The 18,095-nt window shown below is 48.8% G+C and overlaps 1 protein-coding gene across 1 annotated transcript in view; it reads right to left on the bottom strand.

The window, feature by feature from the left end:
* LOC122375129 overlaps window positions 1–16,860 on the bottom strand; it is a 43,346-nt gene extending 26,486 nt beyond the window's left edge. Inside the window, exon 1 of the mRNA XM_043354337.1 lies at window positions 16,667–16,860. The gene's annotated coding sequence lies outside the window, so the exon portion shown is untranslated. The remainder of the gene's footprint in view (window positions 1–16,666) is intronic.
* Window positions 16,861–18,095: the final 1,235 nt, after the last annotated feature.

Raw genomic sequence — 18,095 nt, 5'->3', positions numbered from 1 at the left:
AGTCACGTTACGAAGTTCTGAGGGGTATACGGCGCACACTAGCGTGTACCCAAACGTGTTTGCCATAAAATGCTGGGAAGAAAACCACCTCTTCCTTGGCTCGTTTTCCCGCTATTCGCGATCGCGCAAAAAGTGTCCAAAACCCCATTGACTTAACATGGGGAAAATGGAATCGCACGTGCCACGTGCCACGAGGTTTTAAGCGAGTAGCGACCGAAGCCATCAGGTAGATCGCCCCCGGGAGCCCATACCCTGAAATTTTTACGAAAATCGCAATGCACGTTTAGGCCCCGGTCAAGTTGCCCCAATTCGCGGCCAGACTTGCAAAACATAGCCCGGAGACGGACCGCTCCGGTTGTTTTTCAATAGAAAAACACAATTCTAACGAATAGTGTTAGTGTTTGTCTTTTCAAACAACCTGCGGTTAGCCCAGCATCTGCGATGCTGGGCTCCGCATCGCGGGACCGCAGGTTGTTTGAGCAAGCACCTTTGTAAACACCAGCATCTGCGATGCTGGGCTCCGCATCGCGGGACCGCAGGTTGTTTTAGCAAGCACCTCTGTAACGCCGCAAAAACGCCCGCCGCCAAACGAGAGGATGAGCCTTGCACGTGCAGACCGGAGTGGGTGTGCTACGAACTGCCGTGCACTGCACTCTACTAACCGGTCTCTAGCGGTGTGCCAAATTTAAGCTCAATCGGCCCAGCCGTTTTCAAGATCTGGAAGCGACCCCTACACGTGCGCACGTGCAGTTGCAACCCAACCGTGACACATAAAAATACATACTAACTGACTTGTGCACGGTGCCTTACTGATCGGGCTCTAGAAATGTGCCGAACTTCAGTGCAACCGGCTCAGTCGTTCCTGAGATCTGAAAGCGTCACCCTGCACGTGCGCACGTGCAAACTGGGGTCCAGCTGACCTGCGCAACGCACCTCACTAAGCGGTCTCTAGCGGTGTGCCAAATCTGAGCATAATCGGCCCGGCCGTTCTCGAGATCTGGAAGCGTCACCATGCACGTGCGCACGTGCAAAATGGGTCCCACCTGACTTGTGCACGGCACCCTACTCGCCGATCCCTAACGGTGTGCCAAGTTTGATCACAATCGGCCCAGCCGTTCTCGAGATCTGGAAGCGTCACCCTGCACGTGTGCACGTGCAATAGCACCCCAACCGTGACACATGGAAATGCATTGCCGGGTTAGTGCCAACATCCATGCCAAGTATTAGTGCAATCGGCAAACATAGTTATTAGACAAATTACCGAACTGACACCTCTTCGTTTTGCACGTGGCACGTGCATTAGGGGTCACCCATACGCATCGAGAACAGCACACTACGTGTAAGAAAGGAAGAAGCTATCCCACACAAAAGACCGCGAGTGAATCGGTCCAGTGGTTGCAGAGATATAAGGTTTGTAAAGGAACCCCACAGGCGGCCTACTGCTAATATTTAGCAATAATCAATGTCGCATCCGCACACGGGAGGTATCCCCGTCACCTGTTCGTATACTCTAATGTGGTTGGGTTCAAGTCACAGTCGAGCCCTGATTTTTTACAGCTTTTCTTAAAAACGGCACATCGTGCAGTGACGTTCTATACATTGTTGGAAAGAGCATCGAAAGTTGTATATTTTATTAACTTTTCACTTTGGTATATCTGCAACGTAAAAAGTTATTAAGCAACAAAGACGCTCCCATTGACTTTCCATGTTAAAAATTTTAAATTTCAAATGAACTTTATAAGAAAAAATGAGTTTTGCCAGCTTAACGAAGCATAACGGCATGTACTATGCTCTTTCCTCTACAAGATTTATGAGTTTGGGCGAAATCTATCTCTAAAATTTTGTACAAAGGTCGAATGAAAATGTCTCTGCAAAGTCTCGACATCGCCGTCCATTGACTTAACATGGGACACAGCAAAATTCCAAATTTGACCTCGTGCAAAGACACGTTCCGAGATTCTGAGGGGTATACAGCGCACACTGGCGTGTACCCAAACGTGTTTGCCATAAAATGCTGGGAAGAAAACCACCTCCTTCTTGGCTCGTTTTCCCGCAATTGGCGATCGCGCAAAAAGTGTCCAAAACCCCGTTCACTTAACATGGGGAAAATGGAATCGCACGTGCCACGTGCCACGAGGTTTTAAGCGAGTAGCGACCGGTGTCATCAGGTAGATCGCCTCCGGGAGCCCATACACTGAACTTTTTACGAAGATTGTACATTTCGTCTAGGCCCCACCCAAGTTGCCCCAATTCGCGGCCAGACTTGCAAAACATAGCCCGGAGAACGACCGCTCCGGTTGTTTTTCAATAGAAAAACACAATTCTAACGAATAGTGTTTGTCTTTTCAAACAACCTGCGGTTATCAGCCTGCACGTGCGCACGTGCAAACTGGGTCCCATCTGACTTGTGCACGGCACCCTACTAACCAGCCTCTAGCGGTGTGCCAAGTTTGATCACAATCGGCCCAGCCGTTCTCGAGATCTGGAAGCGTCACCCTGCCCGTGCGCACGTGCAGCGGCACCCCAACCGAGACACATGGAAATGCATTGCCGGGTGCGTGCCAACATCCATGCCAAGTACCAGCGCAATCGGCAAAATAACAACAGAGTTATAAGACTTGCCACCGAACTGACACCTCTTCGTTTTGCACGTGGCACGTGCATTAGGGGTCACCCATCCGCATCGAGAATAGCGCACTACGTTTAAGAAAGGAAGAGGCTATCCCTCACAAAAGACCGCAAGTGAATCGGTCAAGCGGCTGTGGAGATATAAGCTTTGCAAAGGCGCCCCCACGGCGGCCGACTGCTAATAATTAGCAATAATCAGTGTCGCGTCCGCACATGGGAGGTGTCCCCTTCACCTGTTCGTATATTCTAATGTGGTTGGGTTCAAGTCACAGTCGAGCCCTGCTTATTTACAACTTTTTCTTAAAAACGGCACACCGTGCAGTGACGTTCTATACATCAGTTGAAAGAGCATCAAAAGTTGTATATTATATTAACTTTTCACCTACATATCTTACTAAAGATAAAAGTTATAGAGGAATAAAGACGCTCCCATTGACTTTCCATGTTAAAAATTTTAAATTTCAAATTAACTTTAAAAGAAAAAATGAGTTTTGCCACCTTAACGAAGCATACCAGCATGTACTATGCTCCTTTCTCTACAAGATATAAGAGTTTGGGCGAAATCTATCTCTAAAATTTTGTACAAAGATCGAATGAAAATGTCTGCAAAGTCTCGACATCGCCGTCCATTGACTTAACATGGGACACAGCAAAATTCCAACTTTGACCTCGAGCAAAGACACGTTACGAACTTCTGAGGGGTATACAGCGCACACTGGCGTGTACCCAAACGTGTTTGCCATAAAATGCTGGGAAGAAAACCACCTCTTCCTTGGCTCGTTTTTCCGCCATTCGCGATCGCGCAAAAAGTGTCCAAAACCCCGTTGACTTAACATGGGGAAAATGGAATCGCACGTGCCACGTGCCACGAGGTTTTAAGCGAGTAGCGACCGGTGCCATAATGTAGATCGCCTCCGGGAGCCCATACACTGAACTTTTTACGAAGATTGAGCGATTCGTTTAGGCCTGACCCAAGTTGCCCCAATTCGCGGCCAGACTTGCAAAACATAGCCCGGAGAACGACCGCTCCGGTTGTTTTTCAATAGAAAAACACAATTCTAACGAATAGTGTTTGTCTTTTCAAACAACCTGCGGTTACGAAGATTGAGCGATTCGTTTAGGCCTGACCCAAGTTGCCCCAATTCGCGGCCAGACTTGCAAAACATAGCCCGGAGAACGACCGCTCCGGTTGTTTTTCAATAGAAAAACACAATTCTAACGAATAGTGTAGTGTTTGTCTTTTCAAACAACCTGCGGTTACACAGCAAAATTCCAACTTTGACCTCGTGCAAAGACACGTTCCGAGATTCTGAGGGGTATACAGCGCACACTGGCGTGTACCTGAACGTGTTTGTCATAAAATGCTGGGAAGAAAACCACCTCCTTCTTGGCTCGTTTTTCCGCCATTGGCGATCGCGCAAAAAGTGTCCAAAACCCCGTTCACTTAATATGGGGAAAATGGAATCGCACGTGCCACGCGCAAAAGACTTCTTAGCGAGTAGCGACCGGTGCCATCAGGTAGATCGCCTCCGGGAGCCCATACCCTGAACTTTTTACGGAAATTGAGCGATTCGTCTAGGCCCCCGTCAAGATGTCTCGATTCGCGGCCAACTTTGCAAAACATACCCCGGACAACGACCGCTCCGGTTGTTTTTCAATAGAAAAACACAATTCTAACGAATAGTGTTTGTCTTTTCAAACAACCTGCGGTTAATCTGAATCGGCCCAGCCGTTTCCAAGATCGGGAAACGACCCCTACACGTGCGCACGTGCAGCTGCACCCCAACCGCGGCACATGAAAATACATACTTACTGACTTGTGCACGGCACCCTACTAACCAGTCTCTAGTGGTATGCCAAATTTGAGCACAGTCGGTCCAGCCGTTCTTGAGATATGGAAGCGTCAGCCTGCACGTGCGCACGTGCAAACTGGATCCCATCTGACTTGTGCACGGCACCCTACTCGCCGATCCCTAACGGTGTGCCAACTTTGATCACAATCGGCCCAGCCGTTCTCGAGATCTGGAAGCGTCACCCTGCCCGTCCGCACGTGCAGCGGCACCCCAACCGTGACACATGGAAATGCATTGCGGGGCGGGTGCCTACATCCATGCCAAGGATCAGCGCAATCGGCAAAATAACTACAGAGTTATTACACTTACTACCGAACTGACACCTCTTCGTTTTGCACGTGGCACGTGCATTAGGGGTCACTCATACGCATCAAGAACAGCACACTACGTGTAAGAAAGGAAGAAGCTATCCCACACAAAAGACCGCGAGTGAATCGGTCCAGTGGTTGCGGAGATAGAAGCTTTGCAAGGCGCCCCCACGGCGGCCGACTGCTAATATTTAGCAATAATCAGTGTCGCATCCGCACACGGGAGGTATCCCCGTCACCTGTTCGTATACTCTAATGTGGTTGGGTTCAAGTCACAGTCGAGCCCTGATTTTTTACAGCATTTCTTAAAAACGGCACATCGTGCAGTGACGTTCTATGCATCAGTGGAAAGAGCATCAAAAGTTGTATATTATATTAACTTTTCACCTATATATCTTACTAAAGATAAAAGTTATAGAAGAATAAAGACGCTCCCATTGACTTTCCATGTTAAAAATTTTCATTTTCAAACGAACTTTATTAGAAAAAACGATTTCTGCCAGCTTAACGAAGCATACCAGCATGTACTACGCTCTTTCCTCTACAAGATATCAGAGTTTGGGCAAATTCTATCTCTAAAATTTTGTACAAAGATCGAATGAAAATGTCTCTGCAAAGTCTCGGAATCGCCGTCCATTGACTTAACATGGGACACAGCAAAATTCCAACTTTGACCTTGTGCATAGAGGTGCTGCGAGATTCTGGCGGGTATACGGCGCACACGGGCGTGTACCTGAACGTGTTTGCCATAAAATGCTGGGAAGAAAACCACCCCTTCCTTGGCTCGTTTTCCCGCCATTCGCGATCGCGCAAAAAGTGTCCAAAACCCCGTTGACTTAACATGGGGAAAATTGAATCGCACGTGCCACGTGCCACGAGATTCTGGCGGGTATACGGCGCACACGGGCGTGTACCTGAACGTGTTTGCCATAAAATGCTGGGAAGAAAACCACCTCCTTCTTGGCTCGTTTCCCCGCTATTAGCGATCGCGCAAAAAGTGTCCAAAACCCCGTTCACTTAACATGGGGAAAATGGAATCGCACGTGCCACGCGCAAAAGACTTCTTAGCGAGTAGCGACCGGTGCCATCAGGTAGATCGCCTCCGGGAGCCCATACCCTGAACTTTTTACGAAGATTGAGCGATTCGTCTAGGCCCCGCTCAAGTTGCCCCAATTCGCGGCCAGACTTGCAAAACATAGCCCGGACAACGACCGCTCCGGTTGTTTTTCAATAGAAAAACACAATTCTAACGAATAGTGTTTGTCTTTTCAAACAACCTGCGGTTACCTACCAAGACACGTGGAAATGCATCGCCTGGAATGTGTCTACCTCCATGCCAAGTTTTAGCGCAATCGGCCCAGTAATTACCGCGAGCTATTGCACTTATTACAAAACAGGCACCTCTTGGCTTTGCACGTGGAACGTGCGTTAGGGGTCACCCATATGCATCGAGAGTAGCACACTATGTGAAAGAAGGAAAAAAGCTACCCAACACAAAAAACCGCACGTGTATCAGCCCAGTGGTTGCCGAGATATAAGTCGTACAAAAACGTCCCCACGGCGGCCGGCCGCTATTTAGCAGTAAAATCGTGTCGCATCCTTCTATGGGAGGTATCCCCGTCACCTGTTCGTATACTGTCTGAGCAAAGACCATACGTTACGGTCCAAACTCCATAGTGAGGCGGACATACGAATTTACGAGAGTTTAGCGACGAAATGATTCACTTAATTGTTAAGTAATGGGTACCATTAGGTAGACCATAAATTTTATCTAGCATCTCACCGTAGATGCAGTAAAAAGTGCTTTACTTTTCAATGTATATAAAGACTTGCTCAGCTCAATCAGTTCACTCTGTATTGGCTCAAGCCGTATCATGCGAACGCAATGCAAACTAGAGCACCGACAGCGCAGCGCTCCCCAACTCACTGCTCGCCCAGTCCACCCGGGCCGCCGCCACGACGGCCCCCCGCAAGTAGGCATCCCGCACTGCACCGACAGCCGCGGGCGACCAGCTGACCGGCCAGCTGACCGGCCAGCAGCCGGCGGGCGGCAGGGCGCGGATGGCCGACCCGCCGGCGCGGCGAGGGAGGGGAGGAACGCAGCTGAAAGACCCGACTACATATATATCAAAGAAACATTATATGTAATCATCGATGACGCGACATAAATCTGCTTTATTGGGGTTAGCGGTTTAGTCTGTGATGCCATCACAATGAAAATAGGCGCCTAGTTTTGTACAGCATCAAATTCTGATTCCATAACGACTCTCGCTAGTCCATTTTCAATTGTAAATAAGCCTTTTATTGCGATGCAAAGTCCCGAAATGGTGCCGACGGCGGCCGGTCCCCCGATGGTACCATACCATAGATGGTAAACAGGTTAGTTCACATTCCCGCCGCTATGCGGGCGGCGGCGGCGCCACCTGTCCTCGTGTCCGCCTGACACCGTAACGATATAGGTCTGAGCTCAAATCTCGGTAATGTCGTGCTTTTTTACTATATTTCTCAAAAACGGCACCACGTGCAATAAAGTTGTATATATCATTGGAAAGAGCATCAAAAGTTGTATAAAATATCAACTTTTCACTTGAATATGTCTTCAAGGTACAAAGTTATTAAGCACCAAAGACGCTCCCATTGACTTTCCATGTTAAAATTTTTCATTTTTAAAGAAGCCTAAAGACAACAAACGAATTTGCACAGCTTAAAGAAGCATAACAACATGTTCTATGGTCTTTTCTCAACAAGTCCTGAAAGTTTAAACAAAATCGTATCATATAATTTTGTACAATGAGCGAATGAAAAAGTCTCTGCAAAAACGCCCATTGACTTAACATGGGGAGCGAAAAAAGTTCAACTTTGACCTCGTGCAAAGACACGTTACGAAGTTCTGAGGGGTATACGGAGCACACTAGCGTGTACCTGAACGTGTTTGCCATAAAATGCTGGGAAGAAAACCACCTCCTTCTTGGCTCGTTTTCCCGCTATTCGCGATCGCGCAAAAAGTGTCCAAAACCCCGTTGACTTAACATGGGGAAAATGGAATCGCACGTGCCACGTGCCACGAGGTTTTAAGCGAGTAGCGACCGGTGCCATCAGGTAGATCGCCTGCGGGAACCCATACCCTGAACTTTTTACGAAAATCGCAATGCACGTTTAGGCCCCGGTCAAGTTGCCCCAATTCGCGGCCAGACTTGCAAAACATAGCCCGGAGACGGACCGCTCCGGTTGTTTTTCAATAGAAAAACACAATTCTAACGAATAGTGTTTGTCTTTTCAAACAACCTGCGGTTACCGGCATCTGCGATGCCGGGCTCCGCATCGCGGGACCGCAGGTTGTTTGAGCAAGCACCTTTGTAAACGCAGCAAAAACGCCCGCCACCAAACGAGAGGATGAGCCTTGCACGTGCAGACCGCAGTCGGTGTGCTACGGACTGACGTGCACGGCACCCTATTCGTCGGTCTATAGCGGTGTGCCAAATTTGAGTGCAATCGACCCGGCCGTTTTCGAGATCTGGAAGCGACACCCTGCACGTGCGCACGTGCAGCCTAGGCCCCAATTGACTTGTGCACGGCACTCTATTCGCCGGTTTCTAGCGGTGTACCAAATTGGAGCTCAATCAGCCCCGTCAATTTCAAGATCTGGAAGCGACCCCTACACGTGCGCTGGTGCAACTGCACCCCAACCGTGGCACATGAAAATACATACTAACTGACTTGTGCACGGCACCCTACTAACCAGTCTCTAGCGGTATGCCAAATTTCAGCAGAGTCGGCCCAGCCGTTCTTGAGATCTGGAAGCGTCAGCCTGCACGTGCGCACGTGCATAGCGGGTCCCATCTGACTTGTGCACGGCACCCTACTTACCAGCCTCTAGCGGTGTGCCAAGTTTGATCACAATCGGCCCAGCCGTTCTCGACATCTGGAAGCGTCACCCTGCCCGTGCGCACGTGCAGTTGCACCCCTACCAAGACACGTGGAAATGCATCGCCTGGAATGTGTCTACCTCCATGCCAAGTTTTAGCGCAATCGGCCCAGTAATTACCGCGAGCTATTGCACTTATTACAAAACAGGCACCTCTTGGCTTTGCACGTGGAACGTGCGTTAGGGGTCACCCATATGCATCGAGAGTAGCACACTATGTGAAAGAAGGAAAAAAGCTACCCAACACAAAAAACCGCACGTGTATCAGCCCAGTGGTTGCCGAGATATAAGTCGTACAAAAACGTCCCCACGGCGGCCGGCCGCTATTTAGCAGTAAAATCGTGTCGCATCCTTCTATGGGAGGTATCCCCGTCACCTGTTCGTATACTGTCTGAGCAAAGACCATACGTTACGGTCCAAACTCCATAGTGAGGCGGACATACGAATTTACGAGAGTTTAGCGACGAAATGATTCACTTAATTGTTAAGTAATGGGTACCATTAGGTAGACCATAAATTTTATCTAGCATCTCACCGTAGATGCAGTAAAAAGTGCTTTACTTTTCAATGTATATAAAGACTTGCTCAGCTCAATCAGTTCACTCTGTATTGGCTCAAGCCGTATCATGCGAACGCAATGCAAACTAGAGCACCGACAGCGCAGCGCTCCCCAACTCACTGCTCGCCCAGTCCACCCGGGCCGCCGCCACGACGGCCCCCCGCAAGTAGGCATCCCGCACTGCACCGACAGCCGCGGGCGACCAGCTGACCGGCCAGCTGACCGGCCAGCAGCCGGCGGGCGGCAGGGCGCGGATGGCCGACCCGCCGGCGCGGCGAGGGAGGGGAGGAACGCAGCTGAAAGACCCGACTACATATATATCAAAGAAACATTATATGTAATCATCGATGACGCGACATAAATCTGCTTTATTGCGGTTAGCGGTGTAGTCTGTGATGCCATCACAATGAAAATAGGCGCCTAGTTTTGTACAGCATCAAATTCTGATTCCATAACGACTCTCGCTAGTCCATTTTCAATTGTAAATAAGCCTTTTATTGCGATGCAAAGTCCCGAAATGGTGCCGACGGCGGCCGGTCCCCCGATGGTACCATACCATAGATGGTAAACAGGTTAGTTCACATTCCCGCCGCTATGCGGGCGGCGGCGGCGCCACCTGTCCTCGTGTCCGCCTGACACCGTAACGATATAGGTCTGAGCTCAAATCTCGGTAATGTCGTGCTTTTTTACTATATTTCTCAAAAACGGCACCACGTGCAATAAAGTTGTATATATCATTGGAAAGAGCATCAAAAGTTGTATAAAATATCAACTTTTCACTTGAATATGTCTTCAAGGTACAAAGTTATTAAGCACCAAAGACGCTCCCATTGACTTTCCATGTTAAAATTTTTCATTTTTAAAGAAGCCTAAAGACAACAAACGAATTTGCACAGCTTAAAGAAGCATAACAACATGTTCTATGGTCTTTTCTCAACAAGTCCTGAAAGTTTAAACAAAATCGTATCATATAATTTTGTACAATGAGCGAATGAAAAAGTCTCTGCAAAAACGCCCATTGACTTAACATGGGGAGCGAAATAAGTTCAACTTTGACCTCGTGCAAAGACACGTTACGAAGTTCTGAGGGGTATACGGAGCACACTAGCGTGTACCTGAACGTGTTTGCCATAAAATGCTGGGAAGAAAACCACCTCCTTCTTGGCTCGTTTTCCCGCTATTCGCGATCGCGCAAAAAGTGTTCAAAACCCCATTGACTTAACATGGGGAAAATGGAATCGCACGTGCCACGTGCCACGAGGTTTTAAGCGAGTAGCGACCGGTGCCATCAGGTAGATCGCCCCCGAGAGCCCATACACTGAAATTTTTAAGAAAATCGAGCCACAAGTTTAGGCCTGACCCAAGTTGCCCCAATTCGCGGCCAGACATGCAAAACATAGCCCGGAGAAGGACCGCTCCGGTTGTTTTTCAATAGAAAAACACAATTCTAACGAATAGTGTTTGTCTTTTCAAACAACCTGCGGTTATTTTAAGCGAGTAGCGACCGGTGCCATCAGGTAGATCGCCTGCGGGAACCCATACCCTGAACTTTTTACGAAAATCGCAATGCACGTTTAGGCCCCGGTCAAGTTGCCCCAATTCGCGGCCAGACTTGCAAAACATAGCCCGGAGACGGACCGCTCCGGTTGTTTTTCAATAGAAAAACACAATTCTAACGAATAGTGTTTGTCTTTTCAAACAACCTGCGGTTACCAGCATCTGCGATGCTGGGCTCCGCATCGCGGGACCGCAGGTTGTTTGAGCAAGCACCTTTGTAAACGCAGCAAAAACGCCCGCCGCCAAACGAGAGGATGAGCCTTGCACGTGCAGACCGGAGTCGGTGTGATACGGACTGACGTGCACGGCACCCTATTCGTCGGTCTATAGCGGTGTGCCAAATTTGAGTGCAATCGGCACGGCCATTTTCGAGATCCGGAAGCGACACCCTGCACGTGCGCACGTGCAGCCTGGGTCCCAATTGACTTGTGCACGGCACTCTATTCGCCGGTCTCTAGCGGTGTACCGAATTAAATCTGAATCGGCCCAGCCGTTTCCAAGATCTGGAAGCGACCCCTACACGTGCGCACGTGCAGCTGCACCCCAACCGTGGCACATGAAAATATCTATTCGCCGGTTTCTAGCGATGTACCAACTTTGAACTCAATCAGCCCATTCAATTTCAAGATCTGGGAGCGACCCCTGCACGTGCGCACGTGCAGCTGCAATCCAACCGTGACACATGCAAATACATACTCACTGACTTGTGCACGGCAACCTTCTAATCGGTCTCTAGAAGTGTACCGAATTTGAGTGCAATCGGCCCAGCCGTTCTTGAGATCTGGAAGCGTCAGCCTGCACGTGCGCACGTGCCAAATGGGTCCCATCTGAGTTGTGCACGGCACCCTACTCGCCGATCCCTAACGGTGTGCCAACTTTGATCACAATCGGCCCAGCCGTTCTCGAGATCTGGAAGCGTCACCCTGCCCGTGCGCACGTGCAGCTGCACCCCAACCGTGACACACGGAAATGTATTGCCCGGCGGTTGCCTACATCCATGCCAAGGATCAGCGCAATCGGCAAAATAACTACAGAGTTATTACACTTGCTACCGAACTGACACCTCTTCGCTTTGCACGTGGCACGTGCATTAGGGGTCACCCATACGCATCGAGAATAGCACACTACGTGTAAGAATGGAAGAGGCTATCCCACACAAAAGACGGCGAGTGAATCGGTCAAGCAGTTGTGGAGATATAAGCTTAGCAAAGGCGCACCCACAACGGCCGACTGCCAATAATAAGCAATAATCAGTGCCGCGTCCGCACATGGGAGGTGTCCCCTTCACCTGTTCGTATACTCAATGTGGTTGGGTTCAAGTCACAGTCGAGCCCTGCTTTTTTACAACTTTTCTTGAAAACGGCACACCGTGCAGTGACGTGCTATACATCGTTGGAAAGAGCATCGAAAGTCGTATATTATATCAACTTTTCACCTATATATATTACTAACGATAAAAGTTATAGAGGAATAAAGACGCACCCATTGACTTTCCATGTTAAAAATTTTCATTTTCAAACGAACTTTATTAGAAAAAACGATTTCTGCCAGCTTAACGAAGCATACCAGCATGTACTATGCTCCTTTCTCTACAAGATATAAGAGTTTGGGCGAAATCTATCTCTAAAATTTTGTACAAAGATCGAATGAAAATGTCTCTGCAAAGTCTCGACATCGCCGTCCATTGACTTAACATGGGACACAGCAAAATTCCAACTTTGACCTCGTGCAAAGACACGTTCCGAGATTCTGAGGGGTATACAGCGCACACTAGCGTGTACCCAAACGTGTTTGCCATAAAATGCTGGGAAGAAAACCACCTCTTCCTTGGCTCGTTTTCCCGCTATTGGCGATCGCGCAAAAAGTGTCCAAAACCCCGTTCACTTAACACGGGGAAAATGGAATCGCACGTGCCACGTGCCACGAGGTTTTAAGCGAGTAGCGACCGATGCCATAAGGTAGATCGCCTCCGGGAGCCTATACACTGAACTTTTTACGAAGATTGTACATTTCGTCTAGGCCCCAATCAAGATGTCTCGATTCGCTGCCAGACTTGCAAAACATAGCCCGGAGAACGACCGCTCCGGTTGTTTTTCAATAGAAAAACACAATTCTAACGAATAGTGTTTGTCTTTTCAAACAACCTGCGGTTACAAAACATAGCCCGGAGAACGACCGCTCCGGTTGTTTTTCAATAGAAAAACACAATTCTAACGAATAGTGTTTGTCTTTTCAAACAACCTGCGGTTACACAAACAGCAATGACGTAATTTGCATATTTTTGACAAGATTTCTTAATAAAACTTACAAAAAATGTTCATTAGTTCTTTAAAGCTCTAATTTGGTTCAAATGAGTATGGTTTTGACAAAACAATACATTAAAAACTGAATAAAATTGTGTATGACGTCATCAAAAAGGATTAAAGACGTTGCAGGACACTGTATCATAAAAGATGGCTTTTTAGAGATGCCATGGGCAGAATGAGTTGATTCTTTTCGTATTTTTATTGATCATTGAACAATGCCCTTTTAAAAACAATTTGTTTTGTTTCGTAAATATGTCATTTGAATATTTTACAAATAATGAAACTCCTTTTTGCAATATTCATAAGAAAGATAGCGCATAAAAAGGCGTAGCAGATACCTTTTGTTACACGACTCAGAGTATGAAGAATTAGTGATGCTACAATGGAAACTGCTACAAAGAGCCGCCAGATTAGTCATAAAATGGAGCACAAAGCTGACGTTTTGAACTTGTGTTAGTCTTACAGATGTTTTGTTCTTATTCGCCGACGAGATCACTGGCTGGTGGTACCTTTATTTTAAAAATGTGCGAATTTTGATGTTTTTATTGTATTTTTCTTTATGATGTACGGAAGAGAGAAATGTTGATTTTGCTACAATTGATGGAACAATAAAGCGGTATCTGCTACCTACTGGGGTATGAAAGTATGAGAGATTTCCCAGCCCTGGGTCAGCATTGCAAACATTAAACCAGAACCCGTAGCTGCGCACAAGTTCAGCTCCCACGGGGCGTCTGGTGTGCTGCTGGTTTTCGGGAAATGTTACACCGGCTTAATTAAAACCGCGGAGCCACAGCAACGGCACCGAGCAAGTACTGAAAATTGCATTTGTCAACAGAAAAAATACCATAAGATTAAGCATCACACCAATTAATCCCAAACTTTTTGCTGGATCATGCACAGCACCACCGCGTCTGTTTCAAAACAAAACAAGGCACCCTTCCTTTCTTCAAAGCTCAGTCTTTTATACCAATACACAGGAGAACCAACTCATCTGCGACAACATGGCGACTGTTTGTCGCGTTTCCCCACGCAAAGAAGCACCCTCCCTGTTCTTAGGCAAATAGACACGGGGTTTGCCAAAGGGGACCAGCCCAGGGGAGAGTGTGGGGCGGGATTCGGACAGAGGCGAGGAGTCCAGCACACACATGGGTGGATGTGACGAAAACATCGCACCCATCCACCGAAAACAAGTCCTAGAAACCATGCGTGAAAATTGAGGAGTGAATAAATAGCCTACGCCTTCCTTTGGATCACTAGTGGAGCCTGGAGGAGTAATGAATTGATTTCTTTAGTCAGCTGATTACATTATTTTGCAAACAGCTTCCCGAACAAACTACCAAACGAAAAAACAAATGACTCAGAAGTCAACATGTTCTTGTATTCATACTTTTTCGTAAACGACTGTCCCTAAAATAAGGTTTAGCAAATAATCCCACTAAAGCCAGTGCTGAAGAAATAATTGCTTGCCTCCGGAGCCAGACGGAGAGGATGAAGTGATGGAATGATCAGAGTGACTGTCGACACCCGAGAGCACCTGTGTCCGGTACAGCCAGCTCTCCTTACCGACTTCATTAACTCACAGCCGGGGCGACAGAGCGGCGAACCGACCGCACTGCGCAAAAGCTCAGTACATGTTCGATTTTACAGTCATGTCTCCATGACTCCATCATCGCGATTGTCTGTACTGAGTAATGTCACCCACCGACATGTTCAACGCTCAAACAACGACTCTAAAATCCAACTTACTAAACCCAGTGTAAACGGAATGTCAACTATCAGGTAAACATATTTTTGACTCGGGTCTTTGCGTCACAGGATGGATCAACATTCCAGAGTGGCCTTGGGAGTATCATAACATCCGACTTCTGCACGCATTGCAGTGGCAGTGCAGGGAGTGCAGGGGGCAGCTCATGCGCCTCGGACTACTAGCTTGATCTGAGACTTACCGAAGCTATCAGCTCTGCCATTATCATCAGAGGTTGTTATCAGTTTTATCATTGGCTTTATCATTAGTGTGAACTCGACTCTCTGTGCACAGCGTCCCATCTCGCCACTGCTCTTTGGCATAGTCGATGAATCTATTGGCACATTCGACCCGAGAACAGATGAAAAGGCTAAACAAATTGGACTTAAACGTAAGCCGATTCCCCCTCCCCTCCAAGTTAGGCTGAAGCCCGACGGGATAAGGGAAACGTAATATCGAATCATAACACGGATTTTCTTCATGCCGAGGCCTTATAAATAACCGAGAAATGAATTGCCGAGTCCAAGCCTTCCAATTGCAGCTACACAATTTATTCCATTCATTTCTTTCGGCAACTGAGACAAATTGGTTTCGCAAACCGCAATCTCGGGTCTATGCACTCTAAGGAGAGTAACCGGACTGAACCGGTTTCGGAACCGGCTCGACCGGGGCTCCGTACAGATCCCTCCAGTATCGCCCCTCGATGATAAACATTTCGTCATGTCGCACGTCAGTGGAAGTCGTCCAGTGGCCGGAAGAGCGCACACTGCCGGCCGCAGGGTCACCATCACGCGCCCTTGCCTCCAGATGGGCACCCAGCGGCTCCATCCTAGCACCCTGCTCCGGCGCCGACCGGACAAAGACCGCACTACGGCCTGGGCCGGCAGCGACGAGGCACGTGGTACAGATATGCCGACCGGGCCGGGCCGGGTCGGGTAGGACCGCGTCGGTGCGTCCTCGGTCGGTTTAGACCGCACCAGAGCAGCAGGATGTATCAATTGAGTGGTTTCTAGCCGAGCCATGTTATGAGCTACAGCTGGATCGATAGCCATCAATCACTTGCCACGCAATAGAGGTTAACACGGGCTTCCGGAGCCCCGCCTTTGTCAATACATTGAACTTGGATGGATGGTCTCAAAGGTGGTATTCACTCATGACAAGACTCCACACCAATCTCGCTGAGATACTGTGGCTACATTTCAATCGGACCTAACTAGATAAGAGCCTGCCCCGGAGAGACTTCCCGAGCCACATCTGCTGAGACTGCCGGCCAGCCACAAATCGATAGAGACACTGCATCCCGCATCAACAAAATCTGATCGGGGATCGGAGACCGAACGGCATTTATCAATAACCGGGCCTGGCTGCCAATAAAATCTGCTGAAGAAAGCAAGCAGCTTGATCTTATAAAGCGATTCAATAAACGTCAATTACGTGTCGATGTTGTTGTAACAGAAAGAGAAACAAAGGCAGGTGCATTCGAATGTCGGAGCCTCAAACTAACGTTAAACCAAAACAGGAAAGGAATCCAACACACCCTACAAACATGCGGAGGCTGGATGAAACATCAATAACGCACCATGAACATCGATCAGTGCTCATATATCACGCTCACGCTCGTTCGACAAGGCATTACTCTACAAATGCGCACATCTTCCCCACACACTCAATATCCTAAACACCCACTTCAAAGCACCGAACTCCCACGCGCCTTTCCCCTATCACCCACCTCTTCCCCTCAGCACGTGCTCCTCTCCCCATCCCTCCTCCCCTCCCCTCCACTGACCTGTCGAAGCGAGCCGCCGCGCGCAGTGCCCTGCCTCGAGTGCTTCTCTGTCGGGTGTGAGGCGGCGTGCGGCCGGTGGCCGGCCGGCGGCGAGCACCGGCGCGCCGCCTGGGGCCAGCAGCGGCGCGGCGCCGCGCCGCGCCGCCCTGCCCCCGGCGCGGCGCAGACCGGCAGAAATCGTTACGGCAGTGGCAGCAGTGGCGGCGCCGGCGGCCCCTGCCGTGGAGGCACCCCGCGCGAAGACGGTGGGGAGACGAGGGAGACGAGGGAGAGGCGGGGAGACTAGGGAGAGGGGTGGGGAGACGAGGTAGAGGCCGGGAAACACACGGCGCCCTGCGCGGATGACGCAGGCGGCTGCCGGTAACCTTGACAGCAGTGAGTCGCCGCCGGACGGAGCTGGAACAGTGACCGAGCTGGTGGTAGCACACCAGGTCTAATAGTCGCTCGGCCCGTGTAATCCAACACCAGAGTCGGTCGTGGGGATCACAGGGGCCGACACGAACGCATTAGTGTCGGGTAGCCACATGTGTGACTGCCTGTTGTATTCCTGGGGCTCGTGAAGGCTGATGGATCGGTGTCAGAAAAGATGACTTCAATCTGATGCGCAGAGGCAGAGACCATCTCCGTGCCAGTTAAAACATTAAGCAGCTAGCTTCCTTGAATTTCATTAATTTTTCATTCATTCTTGACGTGCATCAGTAACCAACTCTAATTAAATAGCCGTCTTCTAGAAAGACAATTGGTAAGATTACCCAGGCGCTATTTCAGTGACAAACTTGGCGATTTGGTGATGGGTCTTACTTTGATAGGCCCACTGGAATCCCGTAAAGGAAATTGCTGATTAAAACCGAGCGTTTTCGCCGTCCGGAATGCGGTCGCCGCCACTGTACTGCCGATATTTAGACCAAAGCGACCTCTCTGGCATTCAGCCCAGCCAGTAGCAAGTCTCTAACCATTGTAAGTTTGCCGCATTTCAGACGCTTACAGAAAGGAGAAGGGCGCGGCTTTTGGGATTGAATTTGTCGGCAGAGGATTGTAAAAGTTTTGAATGAATGTTTACATCAACACGTAGAATTGCGTCCAGGTTGACAAGTAGTTAGTCGAGTGCCACAGCTGCAACAATGGGACAGTGCACGCAATCCAAGCTCTTTGGGCGGAAAAGTCTGTATGCTGACATAATCCGAGAAATGGCTTAGTCTAGAAGAGAATCGGTACGAAACATTCCCAAAAGCCCAACGCCCGTCCTACAATTTTCAAATAGTTTTACGTAAAGACGTTCTTATATTGGGCGGGCAACAGGTCTAGGGTCACATCAAACAAATAATAAGCTTCGCAGTTTTGGTAATGCATAAATGTGAACCAAATCAACATTTAAATAGGGGAAAAATTGTTACATATCAAACATTCTACGATGCATGATCGATATAAC

The sequence above is a fragment of the Amphibalanus amphitrite genome, unplaced genomic scaffold (assembly GCF_019059575.1).
Source record: "Amphibalanus amphitrite isolate SeventyFive unplaced genomic scaffold, NRLGWU_Aamphi_draft 001780F_arrow, whole genome shotgun sequence".
Classification (NCBI taxonomy): Eukaryota; Metazoa; Arthropoda; class Thecostraca; order Balanomorpha; family Balanidae; genus Amphibalanus; species Amphibalanus amphitrite.
Note: the sequence above shows the minus strand (reverse complement) of the source record. Positions and strands in the feature narration are given on the sequence as shown.